Here is a 14,426-nt window from a genome sequence, read left to right on the forward strand (position 1 = left end):
CTGCGTGTTGATCTGGGCCAAGGGGAACCACTACGACAACGCGCGTTAAGGCAGTTCATTCGTGGTTATGGGGGATGATTGAAGAGGGGTAAAGGAAGGGACGGGCCGTGGGATACGATTCAGAGCATCTGGACGGGTCACGGGCCGAGGAGGCATCATTGAGGGCGGAGATTGCAGCGGTCGGCGCGCGTGTGTGCTGCTTTTGGCACGAGGAGGAAGACGGGCACGAGCGCTCATGCGGGCTTGGGTTGAGCGCTCTTGGAGAAGCTGGCCCAAGAGGGAGAATGGGTGTGGCCCAAGAGGAAAAAAAGAAAAGAAAAAAAAAAAAAGGAGAAGTCTCAAAATTGGCTTGTATGGGCCGTGGCAACGCACGGGCATTCTGCTAGTTGTACATCAAAGTTTCAATACATCCGTACAACCCTGCCTTCATAAAAATCACCGTTTTCCTTCAGGACCTCTTTCTTGAGAATTGTGGCTATCTCCCTCTGAATATCGAGCACAAGAACAGCTGCGTTGTGTCCATATTTTGATTCGGTCTTGAAATAATCCACCATCTGCTGGTAGGTCATCTTCGTCTTGGGCTTGAAACTGGTGATCCAACTGCAGATGATGTACGCGCAGTAGTATCCACATAAGACCGTACCTTGCTGCTGTTGTATGCATGGGAAGTTTCTATTATGGGTTAGTTTCTTCCTGCCGTAGCTTGGCAACTCATAATCATTCACTGCCTTTTTCCACGCCTCTTCGAAGAGTGTTCCGATGGGTTTGAAGTCGTGCTGCTCATAGCCTTTCTTGCGTCGAAGTGCATCAAGATACGTCACCGACCCTTCTTCGAAAGAGAGGGCCACCACCACCCAATGTTCGCTGTTTACGAAAAGAACACACATTTATAACCGAAAAGAGAACAACTTAGTGGAACGAGAAAGAAAGCAATGGTCGTGAGAACAAATTACTCTAATGGGTATAGTGTAAGAATATAACGGCGTTGCTTGTGCATTGCGAAGAACTTAGCTAGGTATGAAATTGCCTTCTCTCTCGAACTCCGTTTCCATTCTTCTAGACCGATGGTTGCTTTGTTGAACAGGAGAGGATATGCGATGGTAGCGTGCAGTTCTTCCAGGCGGAAGGACTCCCTTGTGAAGTATACACACCAAAGTCTTAACATGTTGTTGTCTATGCACTTTTGGTTGAAGACGTGGTTGAAGACGTGAAACAAGTCAAGGAAGTCCATGCCGAAGGTAAATTCCTTGGTCTGCAGGTCCCTCGTTTCGGCATCATGGAAGCCATAATACCCTGGCACTTTCACATTCATCTGTTGAGCATGTTCTGCAGAATTAGCTGATGCTGCCATGTAGTAGTCATCTAGCTCTTGCATCTCTCGCGGCAGGCTCCTTAGGTCCTTAAGGGTGACCATCGGTTGTTCAGGGTAGAACATCGGCACTTTTTCGAATTCCCTGGCCATGAAGTAGGCTCCGCCCACTAAATCACCAGCTACAGGGGGGCTTCATATTCAAAATATCTGGCCGGTTTTCCCAATTCCCTTCGATTATTGGCGGATTACTGGGTTGCTTGCTCATTGAGTCCAACTCTTTACTCTTTGAGTCATTGGATCTCTTGCTGATTTTTACCCCCTCTTATTGGTGCGCCGGTGTTTCAAAAACTCGGCCTCCTCTTGATCCTTGAAGGTCTGGGAGACCTGCTTGCCAAACGCGTACTCCAGCGCGCCTGCCACAGATTTATGTGGCACGGGTGCAGGTCATGGTGGTTGCGAGGGTTGGCTTTCTTTACGGTGGGCCAGCGACGGATTAGGCGGTGGCACATGAGCTGGTGCAGCGCCATCATCGCTGCAGTCTTCCGCTGGTTCGAAATCAAAGCCTCCTTGCCCCGACGTTGGAGAATCCGGACGTGCCGGCTTATTGAGGGATGGGCCAAGGGGCGATGGAGAGAGAAGTCGTTGAGCGGAAGCCGGTGGAGACGCTCCGGGACACGACAAAGAGGGAGAAGGTTGGGTAGCGAGGGCTACCAGCCTCCTGGGCTATTGGATGTACGTGCCTCGGCATAGCCCTAGAGTCACTGATTCCTCCTCTGGAGGATAAGGGACCGGCTCTTTGTCAAATTCCGGGAGCACGTAGTCCACCTACACCCCGACATGATCCGGGGCCATGGGCGTGTTGTGCACGACCGGCATTCTTGGCATCAGCATACCACGCGCGCCTACCGAATGCCCGGTGGATGGCATCAATATCCGGCACTTAATATTCTTCAGCGTGTGACAAACAAATTAACATACGTATGTTAGTGTTATGGTGTGAAGAATGACATAATTGAGTGTGTGTGTGTGTATTCAGATTATTTCGGCTAATATTAGGTTATATGGTAAATTACATATTTTAATATTATGATTATCTTTTTGCAGGATCTTAAGAGGCTGGTGAGGCCAACGGAACTAACGACGGTTTTCCCAGTGATGTAATAATCCTACTCAGTACTCACCGTATTTATTACTATATTGCTTCAGGAGTAGCTAAGTTTATTTCCCTAAGCGTCTTTAGTCAGGTTTATATGGGTGATTTCTTATCGTCTTCCCAGGCAGTTCCACCCGAAGGGAACACTTCTCTACGGTTACAAGGTTCTCATTTCAACGCCATACACACGGCTTAACAGAGAACTACACGCAGATGTTTCTCCTATAGGATCCCTAGCATAAGCACCCACCCGTATAAACATGCTAAAAAGACCGAGGGAAAAACAAAACTACTTCATTTCACAATATAGCTTACATACGGTTTTCCCTTTCGGGAACCTCAAAAGGGTTCACACAAAGATAAAGAAATTACCTTACTACCTTCCAAGTCTTATGTTACAAATGCCTTGATTACACAGGCTTTATTACAGTGGGAAGTGGTACTACCACTACTAGAGAGCAGATAGTTTTCTGGCTAATTGCCCTGAACTACTTGCTGCTCTGAAGGCTTGTGTTGTGCTCGATGGTTGTGTGTCCTCCAATGCTGCAAAGAGCCTCCTTATATAGGCACCATGGCTGGCTCAAATAGTGCTCCCATGCATTATTTATCTCACCTTTCTCCATGTCCATGATGCACCTCCTTTATAGGTCCTAGGCTTCTTTTATTGCCTTTGGATGCATGCATGCATGGTGATAGGGGGTCTTTTGGCTGCCACTTCTCTTTGGTTGCATACGAACGTGGCTTCCTTCATCTTGAGAGTAGTCTTGCGCTTTAATGATAGTGTCTTCGACACACTGCAGCCGTATTGTCTGCTTCCTTGGTTATTCTTCGTCTGCACACCATAAATCATAGGGTCGCATGCATTTTTGATATTTTATGCTGATGATGGGTCTTATATGCCTAATACATGCTAACGATGGCTCTTAAGATTTAATATTTTTCATTATTTTTAATTATTATTTACTTTTTTTATTATTATTTCAATCATATTCAAATCAAATTATATTGTATCAACTATTCGGGTATAGGTGTATATGTTCGGAGGTGGTGTATATGTCCTCCCCGCCCGAATAATTGATAGTAATATCAATTAAAATTCTGGTTTCTGCCCATGGCCTGCAATATCCATGTGATCATCTTCTGAAAGATTAAAATTAAATTTTGAAAAATTTAGTTCAAATTTTAAATCATATTCTTTCTTCATTTCTTCAAATTTTTGCATGAATTCAAGTCGTAATTCTTTTAAAATTTCTTCTTTTAACTCTTCTTTCCATATTTTTGAGGTATCTTCTAATACTTCATTTATCTTCAGATCTATATATTCAGAATCTAAAGGATCCACTCCTTTTATTAGGCAGTCTTTGTATGTTTGATATTTAGGAGATTCTTCTTCTTTTACCTTCTTTAATATTAATGTTTCTTCTTTTACATTCTTCGTATTTGATGAAAAAGAAATTTCTTCATCTTTGATCTTCTGGATATATTCTTTGGCTTTCGGTTCTATGTAATAATTTTCACCTATCATACTTCTTGCTCTACTCAAGGCTTCATTGACATCAACATATTTCTTTCATGTTATGTCCTCTTTCCTTTTCCTTGCGTCTAGCTTTTCTTTTATTATTTCTTCAAAGGTCATATATATTCCAGGTCTGATTCTATCAAATAGTACATATAATGGCTTATAGTCTTGCACTGCAATATTTGCTGATATTGGTAACTTCTTGTTCATCATATTGAAATATTCGGCTAGACTATTCAAAATTGATAGCATATAGCCTTTTTCTTCTCTTTTATTATTATGTTGGAACCAGAAATTGTCAAGTATGCATTCTTGAATTTCATCGAGGGCAATATGTCCCTTAGGTTTAAATTTAAATGTATTCGGGGGAAATATTTTCAGAGTGTTTTCATTTCCAAAGGTAAATACTTCCACCCCATTGGGAAGCAACCCACGCTTCATTCCTGCAAGATTGATGAATGGGAGAATATGTCAGGTAAACAATTATCTTCTCCCTTAATATGCTCAAAAACAACTTTATATCCATTTCCAGTTATGATATCTTCAAATAAAACCCATCTTCTAGTAGAACTTTTCTTACTATTGATTTGATTATAGTATCTACATATTGCTTCACAATCAGTGCGTACTGTAAATTCTTTAAATCCCAAGTATAGCCTAAACACGTTTATTGCATGGACTACCGCGAGGATTTCTCTATCAATATTATTTACTGTTTTTAATTTATAACTTCCTGAGGCATACCTACATATCTTTTCTTCTGCCTTTGGAGAGTACTTATTAGGTTTTTGCTTTAATATAGCACCCCAACCTACTTTAGATGCATCAGTTTCGATTATAAAGTAATAATCTTCTAATGGCAATTCTAAGGGTTTCAAATTTTTGACCTTTTCTTTTATGGCCTTGACTAACTTTATGTCTTCAGAATTAAAATACCTTTGCCCATTCTTTCTTAATTTAGCATATAAAGGTCCAGCTAGTTTTGCTAGATTATCTATATAATTTCTCGCATAATTTACAATTCCTAAGAATTGTTGTAGGACCTTTTTGTCATTCATAGAATCAGGAAATTGTAAAATTTTCTTAGCAATATGCTCTTGCAGATGTATTTTTCCTTCTCCTATCTCGTGCCCGAGAAAAATTATTTTCTCTTTACAAATCTCCATTTTCTTTTTAGATAAGATTAGACCGTTTTGTTCTACCTTTCTAAAGAAGACTTCAAGGTGAGCAATATGCTCCTTGTATGATTTTGAGAAAACCAATAAATCATCTACATATACTAATATAAATGCTTGATTCTCATTAAATATATTTTGCATCTTCCTTTTAAATAATGCAGGCGCATTTTTTAATCCTAAGGGCATTACCAGCCATTCATAATGACCTTGAGGGCATGTAAATGCTATCCAAGGAATAGATTCCTCTGCCATTTTTACTTGCCAAAACCCGGCCTTTAGATCAAACTTAGAAAAATATTTGCTTCCTTGTATTCTATTAATCCATTCTTGCTTATTGGGTATATTGAATGCATCGTCTATTGTATTATCATTAAGTCTCTTGTAATTAATAACCATTCTAGATTTTCCCCTGACTTCCTCAGCGTGATTCCTAACTATAAAGGCAGCTGACCTATGAGGGCTTCTGCTTTCCCTGATGGCTTTTAATTTCAATAACTCTTCAATATGCATTTTGAATTCTTCTATATCCTTAGGAGTAGCTTCTATTGGTCCTGACTTGATTGTGTAATCAGGGTTGATAATATTTATCTTGCAGACTATGGAGTTCTTATCCCAATGTTTCATTGGTATTTCTCCAATGATTTGTATGTCTTCTAATTTTTGCACTATTTTGTCTATATCTTTCTTGGTTTTTATATCTCTATACCAATTTGGTGAGAATGATTGTAAACCTATACATTCGGTACATGTATTTTCTATATGGTATTCTTCTATGGCATTACTAAGCTCTTCTTCTTTGCAGATTTCAAAAGAGTCTTCATCGGCACTATATTCTTCATCTATATTAGATATTTCTGCATTTTGTATGGATTTTCTCTGTCTTATAATCTCAGATATGTATGGAACGTTATCTTGATATGGGATGAATGTAACTCCTTTTTCATGTATAATAGTGGTTTGTAAGGATTGTTGTAAAAATCTTAAACCCAGTATCATGTCATCCTTTATTACTGACAAATCTCTAATTGTAATTTCATCTATAATACATTTTGTTCCATTTATGTAAGATTCAATATTATAGGCCAATTGATTGTGAATCTTTTGTATTCCTGACATGTCTGTGGAGACTTCAGCTTTATCGTTGTCTATAGTTTTAACTATTTTAGGTAATCTCGCAAAATACTTGTCATGAATGATGTTCTTTGTGCACCCTGTGTCTAATAGTGCTAATATTTTATAAGAAATATTTGGTTTTAATACTATTTTGACTGGGATTCTTATTCCTAGAACCTCCTTAAATGGTAAACGTACTACATATTTGTTACCAAAACTAGTAATGGCGTCCTTTAGTTGGATAAGCCTATCTCCTTTCCTTTCTTTTACTGTCACCATTTGATCCTTTAATTCAGTATTTTTGACCATATTATCCTCTTGATATTGATTACCACTACTATTTTCTAAATTATATTTTACCTCTTCTAGATCTGCTTCTAGTTTATTTATTCTATTCTCTAAATTTCTAACTCTACTAAATAGGATTCGTTTTTCTAGTTCACAAACTATTTCTTGTCTCCAGGCTTGATTTCTAGTCTTTAAACAAGAGGCACAAGCTTGTCTTAAGCATAAACTACATGTAGACCTATTTTCTTGGCTTGGATAGTATATACAAAACGCACATTTTATATTATAATCTCTTTTACCTCTAATCCAATCGTGTTCACAATCTACTTGATTCATCATTTCAATTTTTAAACCAGCTAAATCATCTATTAGATCTATTTCATCTTCACTTGATTCTTCTTCTAAAATATCATTTTCTACTTCATCTGCTTCTATGATAGAGTATATCGACTCATCATCTTTTATTTCTTCATCGCATAGTAGGATATTTTCATTAACACTATCTATAATTAACACTCTTTCTTGCTCTTCATATTTACTAGAGTACCTTTTCTGATCTTTGTTAGGATAAGTTTAACTTAGGTGATCTGGTGAATTACATATAAAACACCTACATGTTTTATCATAAGTTTTTCTAAGATCATATCTTCTTACATTTCTCTTATGTACATAAGGAGCTCTATTATCGGATCTTCTTAGAAAATATCTTTTCGTTGTCCTAAAGTTCCTATTATCTCTCCTCTAGGGTTTGTAATATTTTTATTTTTATGCCTATTTTCTCCGTATCTTAATGGTATTTGAACAATATTATTGCAAAAATTGTAGTCTGCTTTTTTCATAGATCTTTGGGCTTGTATATCCACACATACCTTTCTTAGTTACTTAAAAACAAAATTAATGGCCTGAAATATATTTGAAACCGAACCCTCTGTTTGTTTCTTATATTCCTTGAATATTATAGATCCTAAAGGGTCAGGTAATTTGTTAAAATATCTTTCTACTACCCCTTTATTAAAACCTTGTTTAGCGGTGGTAGCATTATATAAATAATGCTGAGAGAATTCTTTTATACCTTTCCAACTTGTTAACGTTAATTTTTCTATTTCTCGCAACCTCTCATTCTGCAATGTGGTATCTCCTAAATCTGGATCTTCTGCTATGACTAGAAGTGATATAATATTAGCGAAGTTATGGGGATTACTTCCAGCTGCTTTTAATTCTTCATATTGACTAGGAAATGTTTCTACCCATTGTTCCCATAAAACTTTTACAGATTCTCCTAAAAAGGTTTCAAGATAGGTTATCATATCTTCCACCTTATTGCCTATGCTATGATGATTTTATATATAATTTTGAACTATTAAACCTTTCCATATGCTAATTATATTAGGCCAGTCTATTGGGTCATTGGCTGCTAGATTTAATATTGCACCCTCATTCTTATAATTTTGAAATTGTACTGGTTTTTCAAAATCTCTTCTTTTAGTACCCATATATCTATATTGTTCAGGGATGTATGTTTGGTTGGAAATCATCTTTTTCTGGAGGCCATGTTCCGGCTGCTCTTCTTGGTCTTTCTCTCTCTCCTTCTCTTTTTACTGAAGTATCACCGTATGTCTTTCTTCTTTTGTTATTCATTTCTACTTCCATAGCTTCCATTGCATTTTCTAAATTGTGTGTTCCTACATCATCTAGAGATTTTATAAAGTCACTATTTTCTTCAGATCCATCAAAAACTTCATCTTCTTTAAGCATATTGGATCTTATGAAGATCTGATTGAAGAATTGGAGAGGTCTCTGTCATTGAGTGACGACGAGGAAGACTTTCTGGATGTAGTTGACAGCAATGGGCTTAATGATGCTCTTCATAACCAATTTGGTAGTCGAAGGTTTTTGTCAGGGGGCAAAATGAATGATGACCCTCGAAGTGATCCTCATGGTCGATTGATCGAAGAACTGGAGAGGTCTTTTGGTGATGTAGAAGAGCCGTTTGAAGAACACTATATTGCGGTTGCAGACAAAGATGTTGCAGATAAAATTCATGGAAAGGAGCATGATGAGGATCCACAACTCCGGGTTGATGGAAGTGCAGATCCATGTGAAGGAAGTATGTCTTCCTTTGATGGCGGACTTATAAAATCTGGACAAAGTTTTGAACAAAAAGAGCTAGCAGCTGCTGGCGCTAAGGAAAAGGAAGAGGCCCCCGTAGAAGGTGATAATAAGGTTGACCGTGTTCATGGGAATGGGCATGTCATGGTTACAAACAAAAAGGAAGAGGCCTGCATAGAAGGTAATAATATGGTCGACTGTGTTCATGGGAATGAGCATGTCATGGTTACAAACAAAAAGGAAGAGGCCACCATAGAAGGTAATAATAAGGTTGACTGTGTTCATGGGCATGAGAATGTCATGGTTACAAACGAAGTCAATGCAGCAAGAATTCATGAGAATGAGGATGAGAAGGATCTGCCGTACCTGGACACTGAAAGTGCAAATCCATGTGAAGGAAGCACCTCTTCCTTTGATGATGGACATCTCAAATCTGGACAATGCTTTCAACAAAACAAGCTAACAATTGGTGACAGTAAAGAGAGCGAAGAGGATCTTGCAGAAGGGGACAGTAAGATTGACTGTATTCATGCGAATGAGCCTGTCGTGGTTACAAACAAGGACATTGCAGAAACAATTCTTGTGAATGAACATGATAAGGATCCACAGTACCTGGACAATGAAAGTGCAAATCTATGTGAAGGAGTCACCTCTTCATTCAGTGATGGACATCCCAACTCTGGACAAAATTTTGAACAGCAGGAGCTAACTTCTGATGGCACTGAAGAAAAGAAAGAGGGCCATATGGAAAATGACAATACAGCTATCTGTGTTCAAGCTGACGATGCAGCATCTGTTACTGGTTTTTCAAGTTTGTCAAGTGAGAGGATTCATGGCAAATCACCTAGCTTTCCTACCTTCGATAAGAAGAAAGAAGAGATATCGTCCCAATACAGAGCTAGTCTACTTCGTCAAGGACTTTCTCTTGATTCTGAAGACTTCAAGTCAATCCAAAAGTTTATCGAGTCACAAATGGATGGGACCTCAAGTTCTCTCTCAAGCGGGTCTCCAAATCAAGGAGATTTGGTGCTGAAAACATCAAACAAGTTCAAGGCTGTTGATCAACTTGAGCGCCTCAAGAAGATGGATGATTTAAGAGATCAGCTAAATAGGCTTTCTAGCCAGAAGGGCTTGGAGAAAAGGTACCAGAAGAAAGGCCTTGAATACCAGCCGCGACAACTGAATAGCTATGATGCCGGGCAACAGTTTCAAAGTGTTGATGCTGATTCCATCCCAAGTTCCTGTACTCTAGACTCCTATTATGGCCATGCAAAGCCACCAAGGTATCCCCCACCAAATCCTTTCTCACCACCCCATTCATGTGCAAACTGCCGTTTTGGACATGTGCAAACGCACATCCCTCACAGCTACGATGCTTGGGAGTTAAATTCATATTACCAGTCCTCATATGCTGGTAGCTCAGTCCTTGACCATGATTCGCTCAAGTCGAGCTTCAAGGAACAGAAGCCAGTGGTGAGAAAGCATATTTTACGGCCTCTGTCAGGTGCCTCACCATACACGGTATGCAACAGCTGTTTCCATTTGGTTCAAATGCCATCAGACATCTACATGTCAAAAAGAAAGATTGGGAAGATGCAGTGTGGTCGATGCTCCAAGGTTATTGTGTTATCAGTTCCTGCTGTAACTCACACCGATGGAAATTTCAGCAAGGAAGTAGCCCAAAAATCAAGCAAGCCCGATGACAGAACAGTTGCTAGAACTGAGAGTGCTTCTTATCCTGTTAGTGTAAGTGAAGAGTATGGACCATCCTTCACTAGAAGCTTCTCTACACAAGCAGGATCAGCCCTTGATGCCTCACAGAGTAGCAAGAAGGTTTCAGACTCCGCACTTCACCGACTCATGGGGTATGATTCAGCTAGCCAGTTGTTACGTCACAGCAGGGCGTTTGAACGTCGCAGCAGGGTGTTTGATGATGGATATGAGAGCTTTGAGTCAATGGTGCCGGTGTCCAGCAGAGTGTCCAGAAGAAAGAACAAGTGAGGTTTTGCACTGGGATGTGAAGCCTTTGGCCCCTTGGAAGTCACAGTTTTGACGACAACTTTCCTGCAAATAGTTTTGTGGAATTTTTCGGACAACTCTAGCTCTATCTGAACTCATTTGGTTTCTCAAAATTCTTTACTCATGTGGTATATATATTGTTTATTCTTGATGTAAACATGTCCATATTTTGGGGGTATAATAAGAATTTTTTATGCTACATCCTACACTGTTAAATCGGCGTCTGCACTAGTATTTGTTCCCAGTAATTTGGCATGTGAGAACTCCCTACTTCTTGAAATCGGCATCTGCAAGTTTACCATTGTCACAGTTCTTCCCTACTGATGCTGAACCATCATTCTCTTTTACCTCTGCAACTGCATAATTCCCAGCCTCCATGTATCACATTCCAGAATTGTGTGTTGTTAGGTGAAAGATCTATTATCTTAAATTGTTCATGCATGTTAAGCTGTGCAGGAAATGTGTACTAACTACCAGGCCATGTGGCTCTTGTATTTCCATGATGCATCCTGTCTCTTGATGATTGCAAATAGACAAAATTGCAAATAGACAAAGCTGTTTGCAAGTGGCATTCCTGAAGGGCATCAAACCGCTGTCCCTGACTGGAAATTTTTGCTGGTTCATGTGTTGATGGTCAGATTTTCCAGGTTAAAGAAACTGTTTGCATCAGGAGCAGCTTCAGGCACACACACTGTCAAGCATGTCTCTGGTCCTTAACCTAATATAATGGTCATGTGTCAGAGGCACCAATCTGGGTTAACCATTTTTTGCTTGGGTTAACAGCCATTTCCATTTTCCATATTTAGTAGTGACGTGTTCTCTTCTTGCCTGAAGATAAACTCGCTTGCCATTTGGCTGGCATCATCTTTTCCTCTTTTTTTTTACAGCATAAGAACCTCTTTATTATATTTCTTGCTGTCTTTTTTTTCTTCAAAGATCTTTCTGTAAAAAAAAATATCTCTCTTCTGTAGCTCAGGGTTTATTCTTCATCAGGAGAAGTTTAGGCTCCGGTTAGTGTCTTACTGACCTTATTTTTTTGAAGCCTTACTGACCTTTTTCTTTTAGAACAGAATCTTTGGGTTTTTAGAGAGAGAAAAAAGAATCAGGTTACTTTTTTTTCTTGCGAATAAGAATCAGGTTACTGATGAGTAGGCCATGGCTTGCTATAAAAGCCTACTGGGCTTGAAGCTCAATCCGCTAGGAACAAACCCTGGCCCTGTTAGTTCTCGACCAAGAGGCCGGCCCGTTTAAGGATTCCATCAGGCCTGACTATGGACAGCCCATTCAAAGACAAGGTACAATGATGCTAATTCTTCTTCAGAACCGAGGGCATTTGAATGTATTCCATACAAGTTTTAGAAAATTCAACATGTTGATCCAAATATTCATTTGTCAGCATTGTTCTTCTTGCCATCAGAAATAAGTGGAGTATTAAATAGAACAACCAGTCATATCCATCAAGTTAGCAACAAAGTAATTTGATCAAACTCCTACCTTCCCTCATCAAATTGAGACTTTGCAGCATAGAGCCATGGATGAATGGAAGAGTCATAAGTTAGTCCTACAATTTTCAGTAGCCCACAGCAAGCACAAGTCTGCATGTCAAATACATTAGTATTAGTTGGACTGCAGCATATATTATATATAGAAAAAATTACCACTCACATATTATTTTCCTTGCCAAGACTGTCGTATCTCTAGGCAGCTAGCTAGGCTGTGCTTCCTCTGAACTTTCTGCTGCAGCCGGCTGCATAATTAAGCTGCAAACATTGACCTGAAAGGCTGAAAGCCTAAGCAGTTCAACCCTCTGCCTTAACAAAGAATCTACACATTGGACATTAGTACCATTTTTTGGGGATTTGTTTGGTTGGCTCTACCATGTTACTTCTGATTTTTCCTTGTTGTTATACCATATTAAAATCACTATGTCCATGGAGTTCTAGATCAGCTTAAAATAATCTTACGAGTACATAAATAATGACAATTAGAGACTCCCAATTAAGTGATCTTCCAGGAACCATCCCACCGGCACCGTCAAGATAATCAAGATTAATGGATGGACAGATGGACCGATCATTCGTTTGCTCTCCTGGTTCGATTAAAATGAATCAAATTGCTCACTTGAACAACGCAGCAACACATGCAAAGCAGATACCGGATCTACTACCAGCTCCTATCTCCCGTCTTTCTTTTCTCACACAAATAAATATATATATATATATATATATATATATATATATATATATATATATATATCAAGGCATTTGTAACATAAGAGTGGGAAGGTAGTAAGGTAATTTTTTAATCTTTGTGTGAACCCTTCGGAGGTTCCCGAAAGAGAAAACCGTATGTAAGCTATATTGTGAAATGAAGCAGTTTAGTTTTTTCCCTCGGTCTTTTTAGCATGTTTATATGGGTGGATGCTTATGATAGGGATCCTATAGGAGAAACCTCTGCGTGTAGTTCTCTGTTAAGCCGAGTGTATGACGTTGAAATGAGAACCTTGTAACCGTAGAGAAGTGTTCCTTTCGGATGGAACTGCCTGGGAAGACGATAAGAAATCACCCACATAAACCTGTTTAAAGACGCCTAGGGAAATAAACTTAGGTACTCTTGAAGCAATATAGTAATAAACACGGTGAGTACTGAGTAGGATTATTACATCACTGCGAAAACCGTCGGTAGTTCCGTTGGCCTCACCAGCCTCTTAAGATCCTGCAAAAGATAATCATAATATTAAAATATTTAATTTACCATATAACCTAATATTAGCCTAAATAATCTGCATATTAACGTAGCTAATATTTATTAATTTTGCATATTGGTGGTCTTCGTAGAATATCTTTTCTTTGTCCTAAAGTTCCTATTATCTCTCCTCTGGGGTTTGTAATATTTTTTATTTTTATGCCTATTTTCTCCGTATCTTAATGGTATTTGAACAATATTATTGCAAAAATTGTAGTCTGCTTTTTTCATAGATCTTTGGGCTTGTATATCCATACATACCTTTCTTAGTTGCTTAAAAAAATTTTAATGGCCTGAGATATATTTGAAACCGAACCCTCTGTTTGTTTCTTATATTCCTCGAATATTATAGATCCTAAAGGGTTAGGTAATTTGTTAAAATATCTTTCTACTACCCCTGTATTAAAACCTTGTTTAGCGGTGGTAGCATTATATAAATAATGCTGAGAGAATTCTTTTATACCTTTCCAACTTGTTAACGTTAATTTTTTTATTTCTCGCAACCTCTCATTCTGCAATGTGGTATCTCCTAAATCTGGATCTTCTGCTATGACTAGAAGTGATATAATATTAGCGAAGTTATGGGGATTACTTCCAGCTGCTTTTTATTCTTCATATTGACTAGGAAATGTTTCTACCCATTGTTCCCATAAAACTTTTACAGATTCTCCTAAAAAGGTTTCAAGATAGGTTATCATATCTTCCACCTTATTGCCTATGCTATGATGATTTTGTATATATTTTTGAACTATTAAACCTTTCCATATGCTAATTATATTAGGCCAGTCTATTGGGTCATGGGCTGCTAGATTTAATATTGCACCCTCATTCTTATAATTTTGAAATTGTACTGGTTTTTCAAAATCTCTTCTTTTAGTACCCATATATCTATATTGTTCAGGGATGTATGTTTGGTTGGAAATCATCTTTTTCTGGAGGCCATGTTCCGGCTGCTCTTCTTGGTCTTTCTCTCTCTCCTTCTCTTTTTAC

Source organism: Brachypodium distachyon, chromosome 4, assembly GCF_000005505.3.
Source record: "Brachypodium distachyon strain Bd21 chromosome 4, Brachypodium_distachyon_v3.0, whole genome shotgun sequence".
Classification (NCBI taxonomy): Eukaryota; Viridiplantae; Streptophyta; class Magnoliopsida; order Poales; family Poaceae; genus Brachypodium; species Brachypodium distachyon.